This window comes from Mesoplodon densirostris, chromosome 5 (genome assembly GCF_025265405.1).
Source record: "Mesoplodon densirostris isolate mMesDen1 chromosome 5, mMesDen1 primary haplotype, whole genome shotgun sequence".
Classification (NCBI taxonomy): Eukaryota; Metazoa; Chordata; class Mammalia; order Artiodactyla; family Ziphiidae; genus Mesoplodon; species Mesoplodon densirostris.
Window position 1 is genome coordinate 17,563,327 of NC_082665.1, and position 16,438 is coordinate 17,579,764.

The window sequence follows — 16,438 nt, forward strand, 5'->3', positions numbered from 1 at the left end:
GTGATGTTCTAAACCAGCCCTAAGTAGCTGAGACGTTGAAACAAAGAAGAAGCATAACTGGCTTTATCCAGCCATAAGATATTTAAAGAACAGGCTAGATACTGCAGGAGGAAGTCATCAGGAAGGCGTGACTACTGGTTGGACTGTGAGCTAGACCCTGGCAATTGGAGGCATCTCACCCCCTCCCCTGCCCTTGGAACGAATAGTGTGCCCACTGTTCTCACAGTAGAAGCCATTTTCAAGAACATAGACTTGAGAGAGCAAGGTGTTTTTGAGACAATCTATCTGGACTGAATACATGACTGAACCTAGTTGAGACATCTACATAAACTTTTAAGATTCTGGCAGGCGAGTGCAAAAATCTACTTGCCTTGCAGTTGGCCAAGACAAGTCTCCTATGTAAGCTTCCATATTTATTAAACCTGTCACCTACCAATCCAAAGTGCTCTGCCTCTCTTTGGTGTTGCCTTTCATGTAAGAGGGCAAGTTTTTGAACCAATAAATACACAGAAGCAAGCGAGCCAGGGTTACAGTGAGAGAGTCATTGTAGTGAAAAGACACAAGGTGTGGCCAAGAAGCCACATGGTGCAAAGCAAAACAGAAAAAGAACTGGCAATTTAGTGTGGGAATGTGGGGAACAGAGACAAGATATTTAAGTAACCAAGGAGGAGGTCAGTGCAGGTACGAATGAGCCCTGAAGGACAGGAAGATTGATTCCAATACCAGCATATCAGAAGATTAAGATTTTAGATGTAGAAGCAGTTTCAGATTTTATTACATTGAAAGGGCATGAAGCTGTATCGCCGAAATGAAGAGGAGGATAACATCCCTGTCACTAAAGAGTGAATATCACTGCAAAGCCACTGTTCTGAGCTGTGCTCTAGAAGATTTGCTGGGAGTATAACACTAAACTACTGAAGGTGAAGACACACTGTAGTTGTTTGAAGGTCTAGGGGGACACTGGGGCCACAGAAGATAAGGAGACTTTCTGTACAAGCCTCAAGGACAGTAGATGATAAGTGAGCAAGGTCTGGGATTAACAGGCACGTTTCAGTATACAATCTATAGCCATCAGCTATGCTGAGACACCAAACAGTCACCAAATAGGGCTAAGCCAACCACTGACATGGTCATTTAACTCAGATCAAAACTGAAATGATAGGAGACAGGTCAGGCCACATCCGATCTGGTAAAAGGCAACACATTCAACTATTATTCCTAGAGACCTCAGCGACACCAGATGGTTTTTTCAGTAGTTGTTCACCTTTGGTGGTATTGCATAGGTTTTCTACAGCAGCTCTCTTCTTTGAGGCTTTCACTCTGATAGGACCTCATGAATTCAAGAGAGAAATTCCATTGTGCCTGAGGCCAGTGAACATACTCTTTCAGTTTAAAAGTTTTCTGGGATTGGAACCAGAACCCAGCTGTAGAATTAATGGTCCAATTTGATTAATTCTGCCCTCAGACTGGTTATGTAATCCCAGAAATGTGGTTACTGATCACTGGGATGTCTTGGAGCCACCACCAATATTATCAATAGAAATCAAAGATGTAGGACAACTCTTCCAAGCAAGCTGCTGCCTGTGTCCATGGGGCTGATGAACATTCTAAGAGAAATCGTTGCTAGGATCCCTGAAGAATCAAAGGAAATAACAGAGGAGGTGACACCATATGGGCACCATCATGGCACCTATATCATTGAGTCCACATGGGGATGACCTCAGTGTATCTGAAAATGATGGTTATTTTCTGAGAACGGACACATCCACATTATCCATGCTATTTTAAGCCTTCCTGTAGAGATAAGAGTCCCAGTCCTCATTATCTACATAATCCACTTAATGCACCAAATGGAGAAGGGATATTTTGTTATTTGATCATTTATTTTTCAATACAAAATAACAGTATCATCTTTCTTTTTAACTCTTTCTGCTGGGCAAAAACCAAAATAAAATCATACTAATATCTTTCAGTTTTTCTTAGTTGATTTTTTTTTTATCAAACAACTCACATACCATAAGATCATGTAGAGAGAAGAAATGATAATTTTATATACACAGTTTAGAATCTTTTGTATCACTTTGAGGTCATGTAATATAATGATTAAAAGTAAGAGCTCTCGTCCCACATTGTCTAGGGTTAAAAACCTCAGCTCTATCACTGCTAGTTACATAAAAAGCAACTTACTTTGACTTAATTTGACTTCACTTTCCTCTGAAGTAAAGTGGAGTTTTCAATAATAGATCTAATTTGTGAGAATATTGTGAAGATTCAATGTAAAACATTAACAACTGTGTCTGAAAAAAGTAAGTATTCAACAAATGTTAGTCCTTAGGATCAAAATTAATACTTCTATATATTAAGCATATGTGTTTTAGCAAATACAATTTTCAAGTGGCCACTCACTTTCTATTCATGACTTGTTACTCTTTCAGATGGGATGAATTGGACAGCTAACATTATATCAATAGACTGATTATTACAGAAATTCCTTTGATTTGTGGAGATTATAAAATTTTCATAATTATTGTTTCTCTGAACTCTCCATTTATGTCTGCTGAAAGATTTAGGATTTAAAGCTAAATCTCTTTGAAAGAGAGTTAGGCAGGAAGTTGGGATTAACTCTAAACACAGTGAATAGACTTCTCAATCTCTATAAACCAAGATTTTCTTTGCCCTCTATTATAAACCACAGGAAAACATTTCTCCTGGAGACTTTTAGAGCACTGAATAGTGTTGGACAGCTATGTGCTGAATGACTGGTGTGCAAACAGAAGACATAAGAAAAGCTGCTGGAATTAGTAGCAGAGTTAAAGGTCTTATAATTATACACAACTAAATGCTTCTACTCCTTCATAAATCCTCTCGCAGAGATGCCATGATTCGTTTTTCTGGGCTAGGAAGAAATTTGGGTATTTTTTGAAAGATTATAAGGGAACTCCCAGATCCCAGTGAAATTTGAGGAGACAGCTATTAAGAGAGGGTCTGGCTGGAAGAATATCAAAGGAATTGAAATTATGCAAAGTAGCATAGATAATCCTTAAGGGATAGGTTTACAAATTAAAAACTAAATCAAACAAAATGAGTCCATCAGGCAGAAATATATTCTGAGTTAAACGATCATTAACTATTACATAAATTTCAAGTTGTTTTTATAGAAAGTTTTACTTATAGTTCAACCCCCCATTTACTAATGGAGATTTTTGGTCCATTGCCACTAGATGTGAAATTTTAAATTTTGCTTCTTACTATTGTTTAGGAAAGCAGGATGTAGCCTTAGGGCAGGGCAGTGATATTTGTTCATTCATTTAACAAATATTTATTGAACATCTGAAATGCACCAGGTGCTCTTTTGGGCACTGGTTTGTATACTTTTAAATTATTGATTTCAGCAGACATTTGGGGCTGGTAAAAATGATAATATTACTCATATTCTTTCATAGTAAGTGTCTCCTTAAGTAATTTTGACCTGAAAAGTAAATATTAAGACATATTTTAATTAAAAGAAGGGGGGGTTGATAAGCATATTGGAGATAAGTTTATACTCTGACAAGGGGCTTTGAGTATGGGTGAATTTATTGACCTTCATTTTTAATTTATATAAACTATTCTGACCAAAGGAAAGATCTAAAGATAATACATCTTCTTTTCCGATTTGGATTCCTTTTATTTCCTTTTCTTCTCTGATTGCTGTGGCTAAAACTTCCAAAACTAGGTTGAATAAGAGTGGTGAGAGTGGGCAGCCTTGTCTTGTTCCTGATCTTAGTGGAAATGGTTTCAGTTTCTCACCATTGAGGACAATGTTGGCTGTGGGTTTGTCATATATGGCCTTTATTATGTTGAGGAAAGATCCCTCTATGCCTACTTTCTGCAGGGTTTTTATCATAAAAGGGTGTTGAATTTTGTCGAAAGCTTTCTCTGCATCTATTGAGATGATCATATGGTTTTTCTCCTTCAACTTGTTAATATGGTGTATCACATTGATTGATTTGCGTATATTGAAGAATCCTTGCATTCCTGGAATAAACCCCACTTGATCATGGTGTATGATCCTTTTAATGTGCTGTTGGATTCTGTTTGCTAGTATTTTGTTGAGGATTTTTGCATCTATGTTCATCAGTGATATTGGCCTGTAGTTTTCTTTCTTTGTGACATCCTTGCCTGGTTTTGGTATCAAGGTGATGGTGGCCTCGTAGAATGAGTTTGGGAGTGTTCCTTCCTCTGATATTGTTTGGAAGAGTTTGAGAAGGATGGGTGTTAGCTCTTCTCTAAATGTTTGATAGAATTCGCCTGGGAAGCCATCTGGTCCTGGGCTTTTGTTTGATGGAAGATTTTTAATCACAGGGAAATAAAAGGAATCCAAATCGGAAAAGAAGAAGTAAAGCTGTCATTGTTTGCAGATGACATGATACTATACATAGAGAATCCTAAAGATGCTACCGAAAAACTACTAGAGCTAATCAATGAATTTGGTAAAGTAGCAGGTTACAAAATTAATGTACAGAAATCTCTGGCATTCCTGTACACTAATGATGAAAAATCTGAAAATGAAATCAAGAAAACACTCCCATTTACCATTGCAACAAAAAGAAGAAAATATCTAGGAATAAACCTACCTAAGGAGACAAAAGACCTGTATGCAGAAAATTATAAGACACTGATGAAAGAAATTAAAGATGATACAAACAGATGGAGAGATATACCATGCTCCTGGATTGGAAGAATCAATATTGTGAAAATGACTCTACTACCCAAAGCAATCTACAGATTCAATGCAATCCCTATCAAACTACCACTGGCATTTTTCACAGAACTAGAACAAAAAATTTCAAAATTTGTTTGGAAAAACAAAAGACCCCGAATAGCCAAAGCAATCTTGAGAACGAAAAAAGGATCTGGAGGAATCAGGCTCCCTGACTTCAGACTATACTACAAAGCTACAGTAATTAAGACAGTGTGGTACTGGCATAAAAACAGAAAGATAGATCAGTGGATCAGGATAGAAAGCCCAGAGATAAAACCACGCACATATGGCCAACTTATCTTTGATAAAGGAGGCAGGAATGTACAGTGGAGAAGGGACAGCCTATTCAATAAGTGGTGCTGGGAAAACTGGACAGGGACATGTAAAAGTATGAGATTAGGTCATTCCCTAACACCATACTCAAAAATAAGCTCAAAATGGATTAAAGACTTAAATGTAAGGCCAGAAACTATCAAACTCTTAGAGGAAAACATAGGTAGAACACTCTATGACATAAATCACAGCAAGATCCTTTTGGACCCACCTCCTAGAGAAATGGAAATAAAAACAAAGATAAACACATGGGACCTAATGAAACTTCAAAGCTTTTGCACGGCAAAGGAAACCATAAACAAGACCAAAAGACAACCCTCAGAATGGGAGAAAATATTTGCAAATGAAGCAACTGACAAAGGATTAATCTCCAAAATTTATAAGCAGCTCATGCAGCTCAATAGCAAAAAAACAAACAACCCAATCCAAAAATGGGCAGAAGACTTAAATAGGCATTTCTCCAAAGAAGATATACAGACTGCCAACAAACACATGAAAGAATGCTCAACATCATTAATCATTAGAGAAATGCAAATCAAAACTACAATGAGATATCATCTCACACCAGTCAGAATGGCCATCATCAAGAAATCTAGAAACAATAAATGCTGGAGAGGGTGTGGAGAAAAGGGAACACTCTTGCACTGCTGGTGGGAATGTGAATTGGTACAGCCACTATGGAGAACAGTATGGAGGTTCCTTAAAAAACTAAAAATAGAACTACCATATGATCCAGCAATCCCACTACTAGGCATATACCCTGAGAAAACCATAATTCAAAAAGAGACATGTACCAAAATGTTCATTGCAGCTCTATTCACAATAGCCCGGAGCTGGAAACAACCTAAGTGTCCATCATCGGATGAATGGATAAAGAAGATGTGGCACATATATACAATGGAATATTACTCAGCCATAAAAAGAAACGAAACTGAGCTATTTGTAATGAGGTGGATAGACCTAGAGTCTGTCATACAGAGTGAAGTAAGTCAGAAAGAGAAAGACAAATACCGTATGCTAACACATATATACGGAATATAAGAAAAAAAAATGTCATGAAGAACCTAGGGGTAAAACGGGAATAAAGACACAGACCTACTTGAGAATGGACTTGAGGATATGGGGAGGGGGAAGGGTAAGCTGTGACAAAGCGAAAGAGAGGCATGGACATATATACACTACCAAACGTAGGGTAGATAGATAGTGGGAAGCAGCCGCAGAGCACAGGGAGATCAGCTCGGTGCTTTGTGACTGCGTGGAGGGGAGGGATGGGGAGGGTGGGAGGGAGGGAGATGCATGAGGGAAGGGATGTGGGAACAGATGTATATGTATGACTGATTCACTTTGTTATAAAGCAGAAACTAATAAAAAAAATAGAAAAAAAAATAAAATAAAGTCCCCTACTAAAAAAAAAAAATAAAATATAAAAAAAAATAAAAAATAAAGATAATACAACATCAGCGATAAAATGTACCCTAGGGCATTATTTCTTCTTTAAACCAACTTGATTGAGGCGTTAATAGCAACCAATAAAATGCACAAATTTTAAGTGTGTAGTTTGATGATATTTGAAAAAATGCATATATCTGGGTTACCAGAAATATAATCAAGATGTAGAATATTTCCATCACTTCCAAAACGTTTACTTGTCCCCGTTTCAGTTCCTCTCTTCTTCCTACCTTCTGCTGCAGGCAAACAATCTGTTCTCTGTCCCTATAGATTAGACTTGCCTTTAAAGAATTGACAATTATTTATTGCATATGTATAAAAATTAGCAAAAGAGAAGATACTCAATTATTAAAGTATACGTTTGTGTGTGTGTGTGTGTGTGGTACACGGGCCTCTCATTATTGTGGCCTCTCCCGTTGCAGAGCACAGGCTCCGGACGTGCAGGCCCAGAGGCCATGGCCTATGGGCCCAGCCACTCCGCGGCATGTGGGATCCTCCTGGACCGGGGCAAGAACCCGCATCCCCTGCATTGGCAAGTGGACTCTCAACCACTGCGCCACCAGGGAAATCCTAAAGTATACCATTTTTAAGGTCTGATTAAGAATTCCAAATTTTATACAGAATGATTTCAGGGTAACTGCAACATTACAATTACAAAGGGTGGTCAGTGACTTCATTCAAGAGATTAGATCTACTGGAAAGGCTCATGCTATGTTTTTCCCTATGTGATTAGCCATGCGAGACTAACGATGCAAAATACATGAGTGGGAGAATTATAGAATATTAGAACAAGAGGACATATAAGACAACAGATTCTAAGTGTAGACAAAGAAGCTAAAATTGAGTCCCTCAAAACCTTACCTAAAGTAACCTAGATAGTAAGAAGAAAGTGGAAGAGGAAATTAACTCCAGTAACAGTCCTCAAACTGCCAATGTGTATTTTGGGGAAGTTAAAGCTCATTTATTTGGCTCTAGGGCTCTAGGGCAGTGGAGTTTATATATATCTAATGTTTGCATCTTTTTCCTTAATAATCTGCCATTCCTAATTTCCCATTGTAGCATTTGTGTAAACTTGAAATGTTTTACCTTGTTTATGGTTTGACCCTTTAATGTTAGGAATTCACACAGTTTATAAATGACTTACTATTACTAACTCTAGTCTGGATAGTGTTTATTGGTAGGCATACAGCCATTATGATACTATAACCCAATTTTGGTTTAATTCAACAAACATTTGTTAATAACACCAACCCCAAGCTTGCATTTATGGAGGACTTAAAATGTTACAAAGCATATACACATACATTGTCTCAAGATAATGTCTCTTTTTACTAAAATGAAAAAATGGATGCTGGAGACTAGATGAAGGATTTTCCTGAGATCATGGAGGTGTGAGAGATAGAATGGGGAGGACTAGAACCTCATTCTTCTTACTTCTGGTCTAGGACTTGTCTCAAGGTTCCAGTAGAGATTTCCATCACTGTCAGTCATGTCTAACCCTCCCTGTCTCCCCCAATTTTTCCTCTCTATGCATTAGCTATATAGCTTTCTCTTCTCCTCACATTTCTATGTAGTGACAAGTTGACCCTATGTTATTGATAAATGCTTTAAATATATTTGAATAAGTCTTCTTGGGTATCAGTCTAAACTTCCAACCATGCAAGTATTTTTTTCCCTTTTCTCTCTGCAACTGACCTTTGAGATTAAGACTGTACTTCTTAGCCAAATATGGCATTTATTTATGCTTTTAAAGCCCATAGTGATATTTATGGCTCAGCATGATCCAATTTTGATTTTAAGAGTAGGAGAGGCTTGGACTAAGATCAGGGTAAGATTAACCCTGTCTGGAATCTTTGTCTCCACTTCTGCAGGGGTTAGGGGTAGCCTTCTGCTCTTATTTTTGTGAGGCCTCTTGAGTTCTAAGCGTATTTCATTTAAGCAACAAAAGGAATTTCCCTCTGTCCCTGTCCAGAGACTATCAGGAACTTTCAACTTTCTGTTTGACTCTGTATTAACTCCTTAACTCTCTCTTTATCTCTCTGTCAAATGGCAATAGACAAACTGCAGATTGATATAGAGTTCCTATAATACTGAAACAGCCAAGAAAGACTAAATCAACCCATAGAAAAAAGTTGTTCTGCAGAGTAGCTTAGACAACCAGCAGACTCTATGGGAGCAAAAGGTAAAGATAAATGTTGGAGGTCTAAGACACTGAGATTTGGAAGTCATTTTACTGTAGCTTAACCAATTCTGTCCTGATTAATATTCCTACTTTAGTGGATTGTTTTAAAAAATATGTTTTTAATTAAAAAAATGGTATATAAGATTATTTTCTTCTTTCTGATATATTATTCATATTAACATATTTTATAACATTGACTCGCTCTTAGAAAAATTAATAAAGCTTTAAATATTTTGAATTGTCTACTTAAGAAAATATAATTTTGTCTTACCAGTTGAAGGTATTGTCATATTTTGAGACCTGATTGTGGAGTAAAAAAGAGATATTTTAAAAAATAGAAGGAATGAAAGAACAAGGATGCTCAAACATTTAAAAAACTATATACTGAAAGACTTTTCATTGACTCTAAGGCATCAATAAATATCATTCAACAACGGATCTTGAATGATGCTGAACCCAATAATATGGAACATATTTGTTAAAATGTGATTATCCTAGAGTCATATAATATGTAAATTTGACCCTTGAACAACATGAGTATGAACTGCTTGGGTCCACTTATGCTGTTTTTTTTTTTAATAGTAAATACTACATTACTGTGTAATTCAAGGTTGGTTGAATCAAGGATGCAAAACTGCAGATATGGAGGAACCACTCAGTAGGAAGGCTAACTATAACATATATGGATTTTCAACTGCATGGAGCGTTGGTGCTCCTAACCCTCAAGTTTTTCAAAGGTCAACTGTATATTCCACCAAATACAAACAAATACTTTTGACAATGAGGTCCTAATCTAGTGGAGATAAATTTTAATGGTTTGTTATGGAAGATGCTTAATCTTTTTATTTTGCTTTAAATAAGATCCATTTCATTAATTTTCGTGTTTAATTTTTTTTGGTTGTTTTCAAGAGCAATTAGTTCTATTGCCATTTTCATAATACATGGTGGAAATCTGTTGTTGTAGCCCATGAATTCCCCCTCTGTCATTTGGTAGCAGCATACCTATTTCATGTGAAAATAATTGGTGGGGCTGACACAGTCCAATCTTACTTTTTCTGCAAGGTTTTGTGCATGATTCAGGCCTGGATAGAGTATGAACAGACCATGGCCATAATACATGTTAGAGGGTAAGACATAACAGAAGCAACTGTAAGTAGAATTCTCCACAAAATTCTCAATTATAGAAAAAAAGACTTGCTCTTTCTGCTGTGACTGTTGACTAGCTATTTCCTACATTTGGAAGCAGCTTCTGACTACTTGCCTATACTAGAAAAGAACATGAAGAGAAAAAGAAAGACAGATTTCTGTTGAAACCATTGTAATTCTCATGAGTAAAGAAAACAATGGTGAGAAGGTCAGGGCCTTTCTAACATCAGTTGATTAATTGGAAGGAACTATAACATAAACATGTACTGTCTGAACTTCCAAGTTAGAGGAAACAAGCAACTGCTTCTGTCTTCCAACAAATATAAACAAATACTCCTAACAATGGGTCTTAATCTAGTGGAGATAAATTTTAATGGTTTGCTATGGAAGATGCTTAATGTATTATTATCATTATTACCATCATGATTAATTTTTTATTAGTTTCTGCTTTATAACAAAGTGAATCAGTCATACATATACATCTGCTCCCATATCCCTTCCCTCTTACATCTCTCTCCCTCCCACCCTCCCTATCCCACCCCTCCAGGCAGTCACAAAGCACCGAGCTGATCTCCCTGTGCTATGCGGCTGCTTCCCACTAGCTATCTACCTTACGTTTGGTAGTGTATATATGTCCATGCCGCTCTTTCATTTTGTCACAGCTTACCCTTCCCCCTCCCCATATCCTCAAGTCCATGCTCTAGTAGGTCTATGTCTTTATTCCTGTCTTACTCCTATGTTCTTGATGACATTTTTTTTTCTTAAATTCCATATATATGTGTCAGCATACAGTATTTGTCTTTCTCTTTCTGACTTACTTCACTCTGTATGACAGACTCTAGGTCTATCCACCTCATTACAAATAGCTCAATTTCATTTCTTTTTATGGCTGAGTAATATTCCATTGTATATATGTGCCACATCTTCTTTATCCATTCATCCGATGATGGACACTTAGGTTGTTTCCAGCTCCGGGCTATTGTGAATAGAGCTGCAATGAACATTTTGGTACATGTCTCTTTTGGAATTATGGTTTTCTCAGGGTATATGCCTAGTAGTGGGATTGCTGGGTCATATGGTAGTTCTATTTGTAGTTTTTTAAGGAACCTCCATACTGTTCTCCATAGTGGCTGTACCAATTCACATTCCCACCAGCAGTGCAAGAGTGTTCCCTTTTCTCCACACCCTCTCCAGCATTTATTGTTTCTAGATTTCTTGATGATGGCCATTCTGACTGGTGTGAGATGATATCTCATTGTAGTTTTGATTTGCATTTCTCTAATGATTAATGATGTTGAGCATTCTTTCATGTGTGTGTTGGCAGTCTGTATATCTTCTTTGGAGAAATGTCTATTTAGGTTTTCTGCCCATTTTTGTATTGGGTAGTTTGTTTTTTTGCTCTTGAGCTGCATGAGCTGCTTATAAATTTTGGAGATTAATCCCTTGTGAGTTGCTTCATTTGCAAATATTTTCTCCCATTCTAAGGGTTGTGTTTTGGTCTTTTTATGGTTTCCTTTGTTGTGCAAAAGCTTTTAAGTTTCATTAGGTCCCATGTGTTTATTTTTGTCTTTATTTCCATTTCTCTAGGAGGTGGGTCCAAAGGGATCTTGCTGTGATTTATGTCATAGAGTGTTCTGCCTATGTCTTCCTCTAAGAGTTTGATAGTTTCTGGCCTTACATTTAGGTCTTTAATCCATTTTGAGCTTATTTTTGTGTATGGTGTTAGGGAGTGATCTAATCTCATACTTTTACATGTCCCTGTCCAGTTTTCCGAGCACCACTTATTGAAGAGGCTGTGCTTTCTCCACTATACATTCCTGCCTCCTTTATCAAAGATAAGGTGACCATATGTGCCTGGGTTTATCTCTGGGCTTTCTATCCTGTTCCATTGATCTATCTTTCTGTTTTTGTGCCAGTACCACACTGTCTTAATTACTGTAGCTTTGTTGTATAGTCTGAAGTCAGGGAGACTGATTCCTCCAGCTCCGTTTTTCATTCTCAAGATTGCTTTGCCTATTCGGGGTCTTTTCTTTTTCCAAACAAATTTTGAAATTTTTTGTTCTAGTACTGTGAAAAATGTCAGTGGTAGTTTGATAGGGATTGCATTGAATCTGTAGATTGCTTTGGGTAGTAGAGTCATTTTCACAACATTGATTCTTCCAATCCAGGAACATGGTATATCTCTCCATTTATTTGTATCATCTTTAATTTCTTTCATCAGTGTCTTATAATTTTCTGCATACAGGTCTTTTGTCTCCTTAGGTAGGTTTATTCCTAGATTATTATATTCTTTTTGTTGCAATGGTAAATGGGAGTGTTTTCTTGATTTCACTTTCAGATATTTCATCATTAGCGTACAGGAATGCCAGAGATCTCGGTGGATTACTTTTGTATCCTGCTACTTTACCAAATTCATTGATTAGCTCTAGTAATTTTCTGGTAGCATCTTTAGTATTCTCTATTTATAGTATCATGTCATCTGCAAACAGTGACAGCTTTACTTCTTCTTTTCCAATTTGGATTCCTTTTATTTCCTTTTCTTCTCTGATTGCTGTGGCTAAAACTTCCAAAACTATGTTGAATAAGAGTGGTGAGAGTGGGCAGCCTTGTGTTGTTCCTGATCTTAGTGGAAGTGGTTTCAGTTTTTCACCATTGAAGATGATGTTGGCTGTGGGTTTGTCATATATGGCCTTTATTATGTTGAGGAAAGTTCCCTCTATGCCTACTTTCTGCAGGGTTTTTTATCATAAATGGGTGTTGAATTTTGTCAAAAGCTTTCTCTGCATCTATTGAGATGATCATATGGTTTTTCTCCTTCAATTTTTTAATATGATGTTCCACGTTGGTTGATTTGCATATATTGAAGTATCCTAGCATTCCTGGAATAAACCACATTTGATCATGGTGTATGATCCATTTAATGTGCAGTTGGATTCTGTTTGCTAGTATTTTGTTGATGATTTTTGTATCTTTGTTCATCAGTGATATTGGCCTGTAGTTTTCTTTCTTTGTGACATCCTTCTGTGGTTTTGGTATCAAGGTGATGGTGGCATCATAGAATGAGTTTGGGAGTGTTCCTCCCTCTGCTATATTTTGGAAGAGTTTGAGAATGGTAGCTGTTAACTCTTCTCTAAATGTTTGATAGAATTTTCCTTTGTAGCCATCTAATCCTTGGCTTTTGTTTGTTGGAAGATTTTTAATCACAGTTTCAATTTCAGTGCTTGTGGTTGGTCTATTCATATTTTCTATTTCTTCCTGTTTGAGTCTTGGCAGGTTGTGCATTTCTAAGAATTTGTCCATTTCTTCCAGGTTGTCCATTTTATTGGCATAGTGTTGCTTGTAGTAATCTCTCATGACCTTTTGTATTTCTGCAGTGTCAGTTGTCACTTCTCCTTTTTCATTTCTAATTCTATTGATTTGAGTCTTCTCCCTCTTTTTCTTGATGTGTCTGGCTAATGGTTTATCAATTTTTTTTTATCTTCTCAAAGAACCAGGTTTTAGTTTTATTGATCTTTGCTATCATTTCCTTCATTTCTTTTCATTTATTTCTGATCTGATCTTTATGATTTCTTTCCTTCTGATAACTTTAGGGTATTTTTGTTCTTATTTCTCTAATTGCTTTAGTTGCAGAGTCAGGTTGTTTACTCGAGATGTTTCCTGTTTCTTAAGGTGGGATTTTATTGCTATAAACTTCCCCCTTAGAACCGCATTTCCTGCATCCCATAGGTTTTGTGTCATCGTGTCTCCATTGTCATTTGTTTCTAGGTATTTTTTTATTTCCTCTTTGATTTCTTCAGTGATCACTTCGTTATTAAGTAGTGTATTGTTTAGCCTCCATGTGTTTGTATTTTTTACAGATCTTTTCCTGTAATTGATGTCTAGTCTCATAGCATTGTGGTCGGAAAAGATACTTGATACAATTTCAATTTTCTTAAACTTACCATGGCTTGATTTGTGACCCAAGATATGATCTATCCTGGAGAATGTTCCATGAGCACTTGAGAAAAATGTGTATTCTGTTGTTTTTGGATGAAATGTCTTATAAATATCAATTAAGTCCATCTTGTTTATTGTGTGATTTAAAGCTTGTGTTTCTTTATTTTCATTTTGGATGATCTGTCCTTTGGTGAAAGTGGGGTGTTGAAATCCCCTACTATGATTGTGTTACTGTTGATTTCCCCTTTTATGGTTGCTAGTATTTGCCTTATGTATTGAGGTGCTCCTATGTTGGGTGTATAAATATTTACAATTGTTATATCTTCTTCTTGGATCGATCCCTTGATCATTATGTAGTGTCCTTCTTTGTCTCTTCTAATAGTCTTTATTTTAAAGTCTATTTTGTCTGATATAAGAATTGCTACTCCAGCTTTCTTTTGATTTCCATTTGCATGGAATATCTTTTTCCATCCCCTTACTTTCAATCTGTATGTGTCTCTAGGTCTGAAGTGGGTCTCTTGTAGACAACATATATATGGGTCTTGTTTTGTTATCCATTCAGCCACTCTGTGTCTTTTGGTGGGAGCATTTAGTCCATTTACATTTAAGGTAATTATCAATATGTATGTTCCTATTCCTTTTTCCTTCATTGTTTTGGGTTCATTATTGTAGGTATTTTCCTTCTGTTGTGTTTCTTGCCTAGCGAAGTTCCTTTAGTATTTGTTGTAAACCTGGTTTGGTGTTGCTGAACTCTCTCAGCTTTTGCTTGTCTGTAAAGTTTTAATTTCTACATCAAATCTGAATGAGATCTTTGCTAGGTAGAGTAATCTTGGTTGCAGGTTTTTCTCCTTCAACACTTTAAATATGTCCTGCCACTCCCTTCTGGGTTGTAGAGTTTCTGCAGAAAGTTCAGCTGTTAACCTGATGGGGATTCCCTTTTGTGTTATTTTTTTTTTTTTCCTTGCTGCTTTTAATATGTTTTCTTTGTGTCTAATTTTTGACAGTTTGATTAATATGTGTCTTGGTGTATTTCTCCTTGGATTTATCCTGTACGGGATTCTCTGTGCCTCCTGGACTTGATTAACTATTTCCTTTCCCATATTAGGGAAGTTTTCAACTATAATCTCTTCAAATAGTTTCTCAGTCCCTTTCTTTTTCTCTTCTTCTTCTGGAACCCCTATAATTCGAATTTTGGTGTGTTTAATATTGTCCCAGAGGTCTCTGAGACTGTCCTCAGTTCTTTTCATTCTTTTTTCTTTCTTCTGCTTTGCAATTATTTCCACTATTTTATCTTCCACCTCACTTATCTGTTCTTCTGCCTCAGTTATTCTGCTACTGATTCCATCTAGAGTATTTTTCATTTCATTTATTGTGTTTTTAATCGTTACTTTATTCACATTTAGTTCTTCTAGGTCCTTGTTAACTGTTTCTTGCATTTTGTCTATTCTATTTCCAAGATTTTGGATCATCTATACTACCATTATTCTGAATTCTTTACAGATAGACTGCCTATTTCCTCTGCATTTGTTAGGTCTGGTGGATTTTTATGTTGCTCCTTCACCTGCTGTGTGTTTTTCTGTCTTCTCATTTTGCTTATCTTACTGTGTCTGCTGTCTCCTTTTTGCAGTCTGCAGGTTCGTAATTCCCGTTGTTTTTGGTGTCTGTCCCCAGTGGCTAAGGTTGTTTCAGTAGGTTGTGTAGGCTTCCAGGTTGAGGGGACAGTGCCTGTGTTCTGGTGGTTGAGGCTCGATCTTGTCTTTCTGGTGGACAGTTCCACATCTTCTGGTGTGTTTTGGGGTGTCTGTGGCCTTATTATATTTTTAGGCAGCCTCTCTGCTAATGGGTGGTGTTGTGTTCCTGTCTTGCTAGTTGCTTGGCATAGGGTGGCCAGCACTGTAGCTTGCTGGTCGTTGAGTGAAATTGGGTGCTTGTGTTGAGATGGAAATCTCTGGGAGTTCTTTGCCATTCGATATTATATGGAGCTGGGAGGTCTCTTGTGGACCAGTGCCCTGAAGATGGCTCTTCCATCTCAGAAGCACAGCACTGACTCCTGGCTGCAACACCAAGAGCCTTTCATCCACACGGCTCAGAATAAACGGGAGAAGATGTAGAAAGAAAGAATTAGTAGAAGAAAGAAAGAAAGGAAGAAAGGAGTGGTGGAGGGAGGGAGGGAGGAAGGAGGGAAGGTAGGAAAAAGAGAAAGATAAAGAAAAATAGAATAAAGTATGATAAAATGTAATAGTGTTATTAAAATTAAAAAGTAATTATTAAAAAAATTAACAATTAAAAACAAAACAAAACAAACAAAGAAACAAAAAACGGATGGATAGAACCCTGGGACAAATGGTGGAAGCAAAGCTATATAGACAAAATCTCACACAGAAGCATACACATACACTTTCACAAAAAGAGAACAAGGGGAAAAAAATTGTAAATCTTGCTCTCAAAGTCCACCTCCTCAATTTGGGATAATTTGTTGTAAAAAGAGGAAAAGGGGAAAAATCATAGATTTTGTTCTCAAAGTTCACCTCCTCAATTTGGGATGATTCATTGTCTATTCATGTATTCCACAGATGCAGGGTACATCAGGTTGATTGTGGAGCTTTAATCCAGTACTTCTGAGGCTGCTGGGTGAGATTTCCCTTTCT